This window comes from Parasteatoda tepidariorum, chromosome 2 (assembly GCF_982258835.1).
Source record: "Parasteatoda tepidariorum strain Cologne lab strain chromosome 2, Ptep-v5.0, whole genome shotgun sequence".
NCBI lineage: Eukaryota > Metazoa > Arthropoda > Arachnida > Araneae > Theridiidae > Parasteatoda > Parasteatoda tepidariorum.
The window spans coordinates 55,030,931-55,046,685 of record NC_141756.1 but is presented as its reverse complement, the minus strand read 5'-3'; the positions used below and the strand labels follow the sequence as shown (position 1 = coordinate 55,046,685).

The following is a 15,755-nucleotide window of genomic DNA, read 5'->3' as shown; positions in this document are numbered from 1 at the left end:
GAAATATTTTCCATTTTCAAATTATTATTTTGGCTTTATTATCTACATTGCTAATATAAGAAAAGTTCTTTTACTATTTTGAGAATTTATAAGCTCGAAAAATAGAAAATGAATGGGAGGAAATTAAAAGGAGAAAAGAAAAATACGAGCTTTCAAAATTTTGATGCATACGTTTTGAGACTAAGAAGATCATAGCTACGACTCTCAGGTTCAAAAAATGAGGAACCAACACATATTGGTGAACAACTAATGAAATAGTGAACCAAATCAAATGATATTTTATTTGAAATTAAATTAAAAGTATGGCAGAAACGATGATAACAAAAAGGCAATGGCACGAGCTCAAGATCATAAATTAATGGACATCACAGAGATATAGATTTAAAATAATGTAGGGAAATAGCACTTACGGAGTTTTCAATATGGGATATAAACAAACCACTTAGCGAGCATTAAATAAAAAAATTTTAAAAAAATTTAAAAAAAGGACTACTTTGAATAACTTTTTAGCGCATTACTTTTTTTTTTAACTTATGTATTTCAAAATGCTGAAAATTAAAAGTTAAAGGGGTTAAAGAATAATTTTCGACTATATTTTAACTATGCAGTTGATTATTCCAAGTCATGCATGAAGAAAGAAATTTCGGTGGTTTTATCAAAATGTAACATTATTTCTGTAACGTTAGAAACATACAATTTTTTTTATAAATTTGTGCTTGTTAAATCGTTTTGACACAATCTATAAGTTTAGTTTATTGTTATTATTATTTATCAACATCCAGTATTATTTATCAGCATCTTCAATAATTGCATAGATTTCAGACGGGGATATTGAGTCTACAAGTTAGAAATCTCAACTTAGAATCACTCTTTCTCTCTCGCCAAAAATGTACAAATGTTGAGAAAATTTCTAATTATATTAATTTTAAATGTGTTTCATTTTCAGAAATAAACAAACAAAAAATATTCTCGAAAATTAAATAAATACAATGCATCTAAAGAGTATTTTCTAATTAATATCAAATTTAATTTTTTTAAATTTTTACTAAGAGTAGTAATTTTTTTTTAAAAAAATGAATCTGCTGTTTATTTTCGATTTTTCTTCTTTCTTCCTCCTTTAATGAAATCTATTTTCCACCCCTATATCAAAAATTTCACCTGTTCTTCCACTTCAAGTGCAAAAAACAAAGAAGAATAAAAATACTTTAATAAAAATTAAATTAAACCGGATTGAGAATCTATTTTTCACTCCGCACGCGCCATTACGTCATGACGCACGCGCACGGCAGCATCTAGGGAAACGCCCACAAAAGGGATTGGAAAAAAAGGGGGAAGGGGGTAAATTGTTGATCATGTGACCCCTCCGTCAGCCAAGACCGATCTTCGTGGAACGCAAAGCTCGCAGGTGTACCAAATGTTGTCATTTCTGCAAAGCGTGGAGTGTTGTGAAGTTGGATGGTATATTAGCTTTTGCTTCTTGTTTCAAAAGTGCTAGAGTTTAGAGGTGCGCGCTGTCTGCTTCACGTGAAGAGCCTTTTTTTTTTAATCAGTGAATTTTTATTTTTGTGCGAAAGGGAATTTTTGAACCGAGTTTATCAATCTGGTTTCTTCTTATATATGTTTGAAAAATAAATGAAAGAAATTCGACAGGTGAAACTTGATTGAGATTTTTGTTTTATTTTTCCTTACGAGCGGGAAAAGTCCTTGAACAGGTGAGTTTTATTTTATTATCATTATTGTTATTATTTTAATTTTTCTTCTGAAATATCATTGATATTTTTGGTAATTGAGCATGAAATCGGTATTTTTTAACAACTGTTTAATCATAATTTTTTCATGAAGTATGTTGAAGTCTTGTAATGCACACTTTAATCAATTATTTTTATGGTAAAAGAGATATTTAACTTCTTTCCCTTTTTCAATGATTTCCTGATTTGCAAGGATTGTATAATTTAAGAGTAGAATATTGTTATTTTACGTATACATTAAAAGCTTATCAATAGGATATTTGATTGATATTGGAAGTCGATTCTTGTATTCTATTTATAAATTAGAATATTATAATTTATCCGTAAATGAAATTGAAATGCATTGACAAACAGTTTTATTTAAGCATAACACTCATATGCTTAGAATATTAGTGAGGTAAATTCTTTTTACAAATAATTTTGGGATTAGTCAATCTTAATTATTTAAATATGTCCAACTGATTGATCAATTTTACTTTATACATTATTTTAAATATATTTGTGCTTTCTTGATTTCCTAATTTCCCATTATAAAGCACATAATCAATGAATTATAAAATAAACAGTTGCGTTTCCCGCCAACTGCAAAACCGCGAAGAAAAATGTGATTTGTTTAGCACTGCAGGAAAGATTGCTATCTTAGAATCAGTGCAGAGAAGCTTGCACAATGAAGGAATAGGAGCTCTCTCAATTTTTTTTCCTTCTATTAAATAGATTGAATATACTCTTAGCATTTGAATTAACAGTATAGTTTCAAAAAATTCATATTTATTTATGGTTGTAGTTTATGAAATTAAGATTGACAATGTTATAATACATTTCATCTAAATTCTGCCTAATACTCTTAATTTGAAACGAAACAACCTAAAAAAGATATGTTAAATAAGTTTTTCGAAATTTTTTCATGTTATTATGTTTGAAAATTGTTATAATTTAAAAGCTGTTTTTGTTTAAAGACCGATTTCGTCATTATAATTTTTTTCTGTTAGATTATCTACCCGTTATAATAGTTTAAATTTGCAGGATTGAAAGTTCTAATGATTAGGGTGTAAGTTTTTTTAACTTTTTAATCTTTCAGAATTTATACCAACGCTTACAATCCTTATGCCACAGACTATTTTATTATTGTATTGAATGAAAAAAATCTCCCATCTGTCAAACGATCACAGAATTACTAATTATCGTCTGCTGTTGAAATACCATATAAAATATAACAAATAGAAGTTAAATAGTGCAAAAATCGTTTTTTTTTTCTTATATAACTTAAGAAGTGTTCTTTTTAAATCTATAAATCATCTTTAAAAATTAGGCTCAGCATTTGTGTAAACATTTTTTTATTCGTTTATTTACTTTTTGTTGCAATAAATTTTGTGAGTTAAAGAATCGGTTTGACTAAATAAATAAAGACCTTTAGAACGATCTATTTCATCACAATTTTCACTCAGCAAACAGTTTTATATTTGTTCTAAATTTCAATTTTGTTAAGTTTATTTTGTTCTAAAGTATTTACTGATGGGAAAACTGGCTCGTGAAGAACACTTGAATGGTACCTGATTAGATGCTATAACTCTACTGCTACTTTTGTTAGAACCCATTTTTTTTCATACCAAAATGGTATTTGTTATGCTTGTGGCATTTTCATCACCATCTTTAAAATACCTTTACACTTTTTTAGATCTAAGGTTCAACAATTCAAACTCATAGTACATCGATTAACAACAAGGTTTATGAAAAGACATATTTTACCTTATACCCTACTGAGATCCGAACTTTCTACCAGGGTTAACAAAGTTAGAGGAGAATGGGAAAAACCAGGATTTGCTAGTGAATTTGATTTATGCTTGAAAGATCTGGGAATAGTCCTTAAAAATTATATTTTTTTTAAGAAACAAAAACCTAGAAAGTTCCTATAACTTTATAACCAGTCATAAAATTGTCAACAACAATAATCAATAACTGCGATTTAAGTTGAATAATTCTACACTCGCTTACTGTATAAATATTCGAATTTCTGTGGGGAAAAAAAAATTAGCCTTTTTAGTGACTTTTTTGTTCTCTAAATCCAATGTTTAATATCAGAAATAAAAATAAAAAAAAGTTCCCCAATGGAAATTTGCAGCATTGTATGAATAAAATGTGGTATGGGATTATGTTGAAATTCAAAATTCCTTGAAAAATCCGAAAGTTTTATTTCTAAAATTAAATGGGGAGCTTATCTACTTATACGGCTACCTGAGTCATTCTTTATTCTATATTAAAGGGGAAAAAATTATAGTTAACATAGAGTTAAAGTTTAATTTTCAATTGTGGGGTTCCAAGTTCAAAATTTTCCCTGGCTAAAACTTTATTTTATTTGTCCTTGTTCTTTTTTTAATTACTTCGTTATCCAAGTAGTTTAAAAATTTAAGTTTTATTTTTATTTCTTATAGAGTATTGTTTAAAATACTTTGATGAAATGTATAAACTTAAACCGTGCCAGCCAAATACCATTAACTGCATAAATTAAATTACACATGTGTAATTTAATCTATGTAGTTAATGCATTAAGGTTTTATGATATCATACGAAATATTTTATTAATTTAATAGATAATAGTGCAAATCAAAGCAACCTTAAAAATTAAAATAATAACAATAATTCAAACGCTGTTAAGAAAAATTAAAACAAAAAAAACCCTAAAAAGGGGGTAAAAGACCGCAATATCGGATTTTTGTAATACTTTCCAAATTGCATATTTGCACAGTTCAATTTATTTTAAGAAAATTTTATTGCTGCTAATTCATATTTTGATTTGTATTCTATATTATTTTTACTATCAATTTTTAAGAACACTTTCTCTAGAAATTTATGTTTTACTATTAAACGAACCGGAAAGCAATGTCGTTTCGGGGCATTAAATATTCGTTAGACCCAAAAACCAATACATTATGGTTAAAAATAAAATCTTAATAACAAATATCAAATTCCCCGAAAACGACATTACTTTCCGGTCCCCCTAATATAAGGATAATTTTCATAATTTAATTATCATCATAATTTATCCAATGGAATTAAGGGAGCGTTTTGTTACTCGTCCGCACCCCTGCGGTAAAGAGTTTTGTTTCTTTTATTTCCCTTCTGCACTTGACGCTTTGGAGAAGTTGAATTTTTGCATTTATTACTTGACAAAACTTGTTTTATAAAACAGCACTCCTTAAAAATGCTACTACAAATCACACCACGCAATGAAATTTTTTAATTTTTTAAAACCCCACAAGCAAGCGAATTTAACTTAAGTTTTAGTAATAAATGTCTAAAAAGTAAAAATTTAAAGAAAAAAAGAATCTGAACGAGAGGGAAAGAAAAAACTAAACCATCATAACCTGGATTACGCAAAAAAGCTGCCCAACAGACCCAATGACTCGACAAACTACATTCACTACTTTGGAAATGGCTTTTGATGGTCAGACAACTCTTGTGTACCCAATACGTGAAAGTCACTCCGAAAATAATCAGTACGTCGTCATTTTGATTACTAAAGAGGAGAGAGGGGAGAAAAAAAAGGGCGTTTTTGTAATACCCATGGGTTGATTCATATAAATCGTGATGAGTATGCACCTGTCATGCTACAGGTGAATTTTTGTCGCTTATTACGATCGGAAATGCATAATCTCATTTTGCATGTATAGGTAGAGAATAATAGTGAAGAGTGCATGCATAATGGTTGATATGGGTTGTAACCTATTTTTAATAACACTGAAATAATTGAAAAGAATGTTCAACTCAGTTTCTATTTTATTAGTTCACAAGGGTTTACTCGTGCTTTCTTTTGTAATTTTTTTTTCTTGTCTGAGCAAATTTATGCACTATGTCTGGCACATTGGATTAAGTGATATGACAGGGCAATTTTACCATCTGCCAATGTAATTTTTCCAGTTCTAAGATTTTTAAAAAATAAAACTTTGCCTTTCATATTTATTCCACTTTTTATTTTAAAAAACTAAAATCTCGGTGTTACAGGTTTAACATAGTATGTTATGTTTGCAATAGCCAGTTTTTTAATTTTAAAAAAAAAATAAAATTTCTAAAAGTTAATAAAATTTGGAGTAAGTGTGGAGTAAAGAAAAATATTAGTTCTTTTTTTTTAAGTTGGGTTATATGCATTGACAATGACATTTATGAATGATGAAATTTCCCGTTGGTAATTTCATCATTGTATATGAGATTTGCACAGCTGTCCTCTCTAAATTAATGCCTTTTTTCATCAATTTTAAATATTTTTTTCTGAAACTATTTGTGATAGAATAATTATTGCGAGTTTACATTTATCAATACGTTGAACTTGTATCCAGATGTTAAAATAAATGTATGTAGGAAAAAATGCATAAAAACATTTCTAAATTAACTAGATAAGTTTAAAAATATAATACAATTTCTGTTGGTGTGAAGTTTTTATTTTTTTCAGCTTATTTAATAGTAATATGCTTTTAAAGTTTACGGCTTTTTCTTAAGACGATAACATTATTTTTTTTTGTATTCTTTCTGCAACACCTGTATCTTGTGGTAATGTGCAGTTATGAAAAGTTGAATGGTTCCTCAGGGTTTTCCTTCTTGGACTCCATTTTTAAAAACCTCTGGGCACCCTTAAAAGATATCTCCTCATAAAATATTTCTTCTTTCGCCCCCCCCCCCCGTTTATCTTTTCTTTTTTAGTCGCACGTTGTTTACAACAGCGCGTGATTTTTTTTCTTACCATAGGCAACATACTGATGCAACTGATTCCAACGTTTTTGCCATTAAATTCAATCCAAATATTTTCGTTTACATATAATTTTGGAAAAACTCCTCTTAAATGTTACTTTAGTCATTCGCTCCGATATCATGCTTTTATTATAAACATACCTTGTATGGGTGAAGAGTAATTAGTTTTTACCATTAATGTGAACTCTACTTTTAGCGATTGAGGCACCAAAGGCTATTCAACACTTTCTTGCCCTTTTTTTTACATCCATTTAGTAGTTCTTAATTTTTTTTCATACTACATTAGTCTTGCTTAGCACGGAAAAACTGCCGGCAAACTATGTGTAACCTCAAGCTTTGTGTTTCGGTTCGTTAGTTTTTTCATCTCTTTTAACTGAGTTTTTCAATGATTACCCAGCTACTTAAGCATTCTTTTTTTTTTTTTTTTCCTTTTTCTTAGACGAAAGAATCAAGTAAGTGTGGAATGTTCAGTTCCTTAAATGGCTTTTTTTTTTCAATGAAAAAAAATCGTTGTTTAATATTATATTGTTAGAGATATTTTGTTTTATGCAAATTATCTGTTTTATGCAAATTATCTGTTTTGTGTTATGCAAATTATCTGTTTTGTGATATGCAAATTATCAGTTGTAAAAATGGAGAATTTTATTTCATAAAATGGCAACATCTTTAAATCTTGCTGTAAAAACATATTCGACACAGAGAGGAAGATCAGTCAGGTAAAAAGACGAACGCAGTGGTAACAGGCTGTGGGTTCGTTCGAGATTTCACAGAATTCAAATCAGTATGATACTGTTGTTCAGTAGTAGTTTACAACTGCTATGCTTTTATTTAACGGCAAAGTAATCCGCATATTTTATGTAATAAATACTGTTATTGATCTTTAAAGCTTCGTCAAGTCTAAGAATCTGCTCAGAAAGAACAAATCACAAATTTCGAGAATGTGTTGTCAGAATCATTAAATAAAACTGCTTTCCAAGAGTCCAAAACACTGCATTCTGTAGGGTTTTTTTTAAAATTAGAATAAAGTTACATCTTAATCTAGTATATTAAGTTTTTATGCATTAAAACTATTAACTATAATGTTCTATTAATAAATTAAAGCTGTTTATTTATCTATTTATCAAACATTTTTATCTTATTTTTAAATATTTATTTCAAGCGTTTTCTGTTGAATTTTCAATTAATCATTTCGCTCTGAAGAAACTATTTTTTTATTTATTTTCAAATTTTTGTGAAAAAAAATTCAATTATAAGTTTAACAAAAGGCAGTGCTGATTGAGGAATTTCGACTTTGAAGCTGAAAACAAATTGATTATTTCTTACATACCTTAGATAAAGACTTAAATTTTTTTTATTTTATAATGCAGAAGCTTACAACGGAAATGTTTATTGTTTTTATTAAAATATCAATTTCTTTTACAACACCGTTTGATTAGTTTACACTGCTTGCTTTTATCGCTCTAAATTATTTAATACGAACTATATTTAAATACAATAAAAAAATATTGTGGATTTTGAATGGAAAATTTTTATTTTTGGTGTAAAAATCTGTTTAAACCAAAATGATTATGGAGCAATAGTGGGGGTTGGTGAACGAAGCGAATAGGCCTGCATTCCCTAGTCGTATTATAAAATTAGAGTAACATCACAAAATTTTTAACGTGATTCCATCGTGAAATTAAACTGAAGAAAACAATTTAAGTATGCGCTATCTTTCTGAAGACCATGTCATTCGTTTATTATTGGTTGAAATAATGGTTGTTTTAATAAGCACGCAGGAAGTTAACTACAAAAATTTATAAATTTTTTTAAAATTTTAATCAAGCTTTAGTGTAAACAGAATTATGTAAAATAATTCTTTAATATTATTTTTTATTCAATTGAAAATAAATTACATAATTTTATGATTAATAGCTGTAATAAATTATTCAATCAATCTTTTTTTTCTTTCAAACAACGATTTTCAGATTTTACATCCCAAAAAAGGTGTTAGTTTAGAGTAATTTGTTTCAGTGCAACTAAACAATAAAATAAATCAGATGTGATTACAAATGTTTTTCATTCCCTTTAACAGGATTAACCTAAAAAGTTTACTTTGCGCCCTCAACAGAATAAACATTAGATTCGACTGACAAAACGGTGTCAAAAACTTCCGTGGATGATCTATAGACTCATACCTGTTATTAACCACTGAACGGAATAAATTTCCATGCATTTTTCACAGAAACAATGGAAGACCCACCCTTCATCCTGTAAAAATAGTATTGCCCTTTGTTCCACATATTTTGTTTCCACATTTGGAAAAAGAAATTCAGTAGCTTTAATGTTATGAAAGCAGATAGTTTAGATAAACTTGTTAGAAATAATTTGTTTGTAGAAGTAAATTAACTCCGTTATGATGTTTTTGAACGGCTACGTAAAATTCTAATTTCATTAATTGTGATAGACAAACAAGTTATTTTTTTATTTTCACTTTTAAAAAAATTTTATATTTAAATAACTCCCAGAGAACCTTTTCACAACTTTATTTTAAAATTTGGATTTTGTTATATAAAATTATTTTAACCCATATAGTCTATAAATGAGGATGGGAAGTAAGTACAAATTTATTTTATACCGAAATGCATATTTCTCCCTGTAAACAACACTGTGCTTTGACTTCAGATCTACTTATAAATGTTTTTTATCAAAATATTTTGTCTCGATAAATAAATATAAAGAAAAATTGTCCCTGGATTCTTAAAACTGCTTATGGCGCATTAAAATTGTCCATGTTACATTAAAATTGTTCCTGTTCCTTTAAAATTGTCTCTGGCTTTCTAAATTTGTTTCCGTATCCTTAATTTTGCTGTTGGCTGCTTATAATTGTTCCGGGAACTTTAAATTTTTCTCTGTCTCTTTAAAATTGTCCCTGGCTACTTATATTTGTCCCTGTTTCCTTAAAATTTCCCCCGACACCTTCAATTTGTCCATGGCTCCTTAAAATTGTCCCTGGCTTCTTAAAATTGTCCCTGGCTCCTTAAATTCGTCCCTGGTCCCTTAAAATTGCTCCTTGTTCCAAGAAATTTTCTAGGTCTTTAATGTTGACACTATTTTTAACATTAGTTATTTTCTAAACAAAATTCGCAGATATTTCTGTTCAGTTGGTTACTAGATTTCTTTCAATGGAAGAAAGAACCTCTTTTTAAAAGTGCTAATGGTGATCCCACTTTCACAAGTGAAAAATTATGTCCATTTGAATGTCGTTATAAAAGTGAATCAGGTAAGGAATGAAGTATCCTAAAAGTAATTCTTGGAGAACTGCAAAAGAATCGCTACCTTGGTCATATCGTACCGGAAAGAAGAGACCATTAACGTGTATTGGTTGAAAATTTCACGCATATTAAACTTTAGGCATGCGGAAAGAATTGGCAAGGAGATATTGCTCTTTAGATTTGCGTTCGGAATCTCTCTCGCAACGTGTTTTTCGTTTTCTTTCTACCACTTAATTTGCAAATATTTACTACGGATTGCAGCTGTTTGGTTTGAGAAACGTTATGTAAATAATAATGTTTGGTATTGTTTCATTGTTGAAGCAAATAGCATCGAATAAGTTGAGAAAATTAATCATAATTTTCGTGTCTACAATGAAACGTAAGTTTATTAAGTTTATTTTATATTTGTTCGATTTAAGCATTTGACTACCACATTTCCCCATGGTTTTCTGCACAATTTTAATCTCGATCATGTGGCCTAACTCCCGTTGAAGATTGTCGCAGCATCTACAGGATCTCCTGTTATTTACAACGCTTTTAAACTTGTACATTTACTAACCAAAAAGTCATTAAAAAAAAGTTGTAACTTGGAGAAAAAAACTGATTGTAGATTTGAAATGAAAGAAGACAGCGTCCTCAGTGTTAATTATGTATAATTTTAAATATTATTTTTACTCGCTAGTTTATTTTCTTCAATATTAACTTTTTTTCTTTACAATCGGAGAATTACTGAACTTGTACGGATGTTTTCTTTTTATATCGACAATTGTCTGGAAACATTTTTTCATCATTATATGTAGCAGGTCTCGCAATTACATCTCGTCTGCGTTTTTATGGTTATGAGTAAGTTTAATCATTATTTTTCCTCCATGCATGAGAACAAAAAAAAAATAAACCAAAGGAATACATTTAGGACCCGCTACCAGAGAGGTAAAAAAAAGTAGACAAAGCTTAAATATTTCTTTCTAGACAAATGTGGTATTGTTTCAAATGTATTTTTTGGGATGAATTTAATGAAACCAATTCCAAGTCTATATCACTGATAGTTTAGATATTCAAGTTTTATGTAAAAGGGGTATTTACATACCTGGAATTGCCATCCAAGCAAGTATGATATTTTTTCGTATTTATTTCGCTACGTTAAATGGAACGTGACTGAAACACAGGCAATAAAACTAATAGTTCAAAAATCACGAAAAAAAATTCTGAAGCAATAGTTTTGTGCTTAAATATATTTACATGCTAATACTGCTGTTACAGTTAGATCTAAATATGCTTATATATTTGCATTAGCATAATAGTTTCCTAGCATTAAAAGTCAAACTGAAGTATAAATTTGTTTACTGGTTTGTGAAACATTCTTTGACAGAATGCTATTAAAAAATCACAAAGTTTTTGTGGTTATTGTGAACTTAATTACATTTGCACTTATTAGGATTGGTTGTTTTTAACTTTTCTATATTTGCTCACATTAAGAATTAGAACATTAGAAACAACAGAACTTTCTGATGATTAAGTTTTGCTTCATAAAAAGATGAATACAATGGTATATTAGTAAAGTAAATTTAGTTTTTTAAGTTTGCTGGCAAAACTCTTTCTATTTTATTACTACATTCCCTTTAAAAAAATGTAGCCATTTTGTCGCTCTTGACGTAACCATTTCCCTTCTTTTCTACTGAAATAAAGGACTGTATAAGTTAGTTTTTGCTACAGATAATACTGTTTTGAATAAAACACGCTTGAGAACTCACAATTTTATGATTCTTTTTTTGATATGTAAGTAGATTAAACAAAGTAAAATATCAAAATACATGCTAAGATATCATGCATTTACTTCATATCAAAGTGTTGTCAGATGTTCACAAGGTTTTAGGCGTTTCCAGTCTTGGATAAAATGAAAAACTTTCTGGGAATGCAAAATCTCAATTGAAAAGCTTCCTGCGAGCAATTTATGAACTCTTGTAACTAGCTTCAACCCTTTCATCGCCTCTTTAATTTTGATGAGATTTGTTTGAAAATCACTGACTTTTTTTTTGAAGAAGTGTTTTTTTATTTTTATAAATTATTATATATTATATTGAACGTCAAATACTGTATATTTGATGAAATTTTATAATTTAAAATTATCTTTTCTCAAATTTAACAGTTATTTGAAGATATGAAACTAGTTATTGACTTACCTTTTTTTAACCTTATGCTCGGCTTACTTTGTATATCTAAAACCTAAGTCGCTAAGAAACATTTTATAAATATTTTATTTATTTATTTATTTTTTTATAATGAGGAATACTGAAAATTTTTCTGCGATTGTGACAAATTTTCCGCAAATGGCGTTCGTGCATTATTGAATAGCATGCATATGTGCATGGTCATTTATACATTCTATTTTTGTATTTCACAATAGTATATGATTGTTTGATGTAAAGTAACTTAAACAAAATATAAAATAAAATTCATATTATGCATTTGCATTGTAACAAAGTGTTGTCAGATGTTTACAAGGCTTAGGCGTTTATGAATTCTATTTTTGCATTTCGCAACAGTATATGACTCTTTGGCATAAAGCAGATTAAACAAAGTCAAATATTAACATGCATGGTGAGAATTTCATACAATTGCGTAATATCAGAATGTTCTCAGATGATCACACGGATTTTGGCATTTCTAATTCGATTTCTGTATTTCATAATGTATGATTCTTTTAGATGTAAGCAGATTAAGCAAATATCAAAATGTTTGATTTTGTTTATGTATTGAGAATGTTCTTAAAATGTCATGCGTTATATGAAAGTCCAAAGTGTTGTCAGATGATCACAAGATTTGGACTTTTCTATATTCGTTTTTTGCATTTCACAATGCATGATTATTCGATATACATGTAGATTAAGCAAAAGTCAAACACAGAAATGCATGGTAAGAATGTCATGCATTACATCTAAGTGTTGTCAGACGATCACAAGGTTTGGCACTTCTGTATTTCGAAGAAATATGCTTATTTAAATTATTGATTTTGGCAGCATATGGCATCTATACGTCTAGCGTTGTGTAATGAACAATCCATTGTCATGTTGCAAAGATTAATTTTGTTTTTGCCTCACCTTTTACTACGCTTTTGTCTTGAAATGTGTGTAGCAATATTCGGGATGCATAGTTAATCCCACCACAGCTGCTTAAACTCGATAAAAGAATAAAAGAGCGAATAAAATTTTACGCATCTTCTGACATTTAATCTGTGCCCTTGAATTTTTTTAGGATTTCTAACTTTTTAAACTTCGAACTTTTCAATTGTGAAAAATGAATTTTAATTGTATGATAAAGTATATTGTTTTAAATTTTTTTATTAGCTTAAGTTAGTTTTGTAAATTCATTACGATGAGATTAAAAAAAAATTTTTGATTTCGAAATTTTTTAAAATTACTTAATACATAAGGAGATTTGGATGCCTCTTTAATTTTTAAACTTACAGTATGAGACCCTAATTTTTCTATTTAAGGAGGTACTTCAAAATGTTGATATCAACGACGCCAAGTTCTTAAGAATTTTCAAATTTTAAGCCAGTTAATAATTGTTAAAAAAAGTTTTCAAGAAGCGTTTACTTTAGACTGCTTACTTAACAATATTTATTAATATTTTCTTTAGTATGTTGGAAAATAGTGTAGTTATACCTACGGAGCAAAAAGCACCCTTTAAATTTATTACTGAAAAAAATTCCGAATTGCAGGCTCCCATCTTAATTTGTTTTTCCGAAAAGTGTGCATATGCTTATGAAGTTTATTAATATTCGCTTTACAAAATAGCGTAATTTTACATATTGACGAAAGTATCTTTTAAATTTATTAGTGAAAAACAAATTCTGGACTACTGGCTTCCACCTTAAGTGATTTTTTTTTATAATTGTACATGAAATTTGGCATTTAAACATTACCTGTATAGAGGTTATTTAATTATCAATTTCAGAAAGGTTCCAGACTAATTTAAAAGTAGATAGCTTGTCTAATAAAATATTTATTTTTGAAAGGTTTTTAAAAGTTCTGACTACGAAAAAGTATTTTTATAAAGTGCTTTTTTTTAACATTTTCAACTGAAATTCGCCCTCAAATACTTTTGCCGTATTTAGTTACAACTTTTTGCAGAAAGACAAAAAATTTTGATGATAGTTTTCTTGTAAATACTTTACACAAAATTCTAATCAAATCATTATTTCAGTATTTTACTTTGAATTTTATTTGAAGCTAATTATTTTTACGTTTTTAATTTCAATATTATTGCTTACTGTTTCTCTTAAATATTTTTTTTCCTCCGAAATTTAAGTTTTATGATTTATTTACTTTCATTTTTATTATAAATGTTTTTTTTTCAGCAATTTAATTAAAATTTTATCTCCTACTTACGAAATCGTAAAACTATATAATAAGAAACATATCTTTTAACTTTCTTATTAAAAATATATAAAATGCACTTAACTACAAATAACTTCTACATTATTACGTGTCCAAAATGTTTGAAGTAATATATATGTTCAGCTGTTTTTCTTCACCTCGACTTCCGCATTTTCTGAGTAACTTATAACAAATATTTCGAACAGGATGTTAAAACCGTAGACTTTGAATCGTCGAGTTAACTTGACAACTCGAAAAATATTTTTTCGTAATTCATTTTAACCAATTTAATTTTGTCTGTTTTTTTATTATTTTATTTTGTGATTATATCTAATTTGTAAGTTTTGCAAAAGTATTTTTTTAAATCTAAATCATTAATAGTGCAAGGAAAAAGATTATGGCTGTTTTTCTTAAGATTTTTTAAATGTTTAGTTTCATTAAGCATGTTTGTTTTCATTAAACATAGAACATAAATGAAGACCAAGGTTTTACTATCATATGTTTAAATTTGGGAATTATGTAGTTCCGACAAAGTCATAACGTGAGTAATTAGTCCTCTCTGAGAGTTTTTATACAGTAATGGTTGGCCTTACAGTGGGAAGAGCTTTTAATTCCGCGCAGAAAATCGTTTTTTTTTTCTTCTTTGAATCAAGTTTCATGGACATAAGCAGTTTTTTCCTCAATGGTCTTCAAAAAATACTTTAAAAATATACTTAGTTTTCTTAAAACTTATAAAAATAAACATGTTTAACTTGGTATTTATTTCTTACTTTAAATAACAAGTTAAAAAGCTTTTCATCATATTTACTTGTTACGATCAGTTTGGATATATGTTGTTGTACATCAAATCTTAAAAAACCGTTTTTTTTTTCTTCAGAAAATTAAAAATTTAGTTAAGTTTAGTTTGAAAACAACTATTGAAAATTTTCAAGAACTTTTAAGAAATTTCTGTATATGAACACTTCTTTTTTCTTTAATTGAACATTTGAAAATAATTTAAAATTACATTAACTTCGTGACCAACGACTTCTTCGACCAAAGAAAAAAAAGAAATACATAACATTCATTTAAAAAAAAAAGTCGAGCCTTAATACATTTTTCTGTCTTATAAGGTCAAGGAAGAAAAAAATTTACGGTCAATTCTAATATCGAAATTCAAATTTGAAATTAAATACCTTTTTGTGTGAAATAGAAAGATATATTGTTTTAGATATCACATTGTTATGATAAAACGAGCTTTAAAAAAGCTACATTTATACTTAAATTTTTTTTCCTCGCTGGAATGTTATTTTTTCTTCTTCCTAAACTGTTAGTTTAAAAAAGCAGTATCTTTGGAGCTATTTCGAACAATTAATTTTAAATGAATAGTTTAATTTCTCCAAATATCAATCATGTCATGGCACACATTGAACTCAAACTGAAATGACTCATTCATCATATAAATCGAAGTAGCAGTATATGTTTTCCATACCCACAGTTCATTGTAATCAACATGTCAGCATGATCTTGTGTGAACGAACGTTTGTTTTTCCTCGCATTAACTTGTTATACTGAAGGGTGATGAAGAATTATTGCCTGAGTTTCTCTTGGGAGAGTTAACGAAAAAAAAGAGCTATAAAAATCCTTCGTTTTTT

The 15,755-nt window shown here is 28.1% G+C and overlaps 1 protein-coding gene across 1 annotated transcript in view; it reads left to right on the top strand.

Moving 5' to 3' along the window:
- The first annotated feature begins 1,341 nt into the window (after positions 1-1,341).
- LOC107454566 (uncharacterized) overlaps positions 1,342-15,755 on the top strand; it is a 93,935-nt gene continuing 79,521 nt past the window's right edge. The window contains exon 1 of the mRNA XM_016071810.5: positions 1,342-1,712. The gene's annotated coding sequence lies outside the window, so the exon portion shown is untranslated. The remainder of the gene's footprint in view (positions 1,713-15,755) is intronic.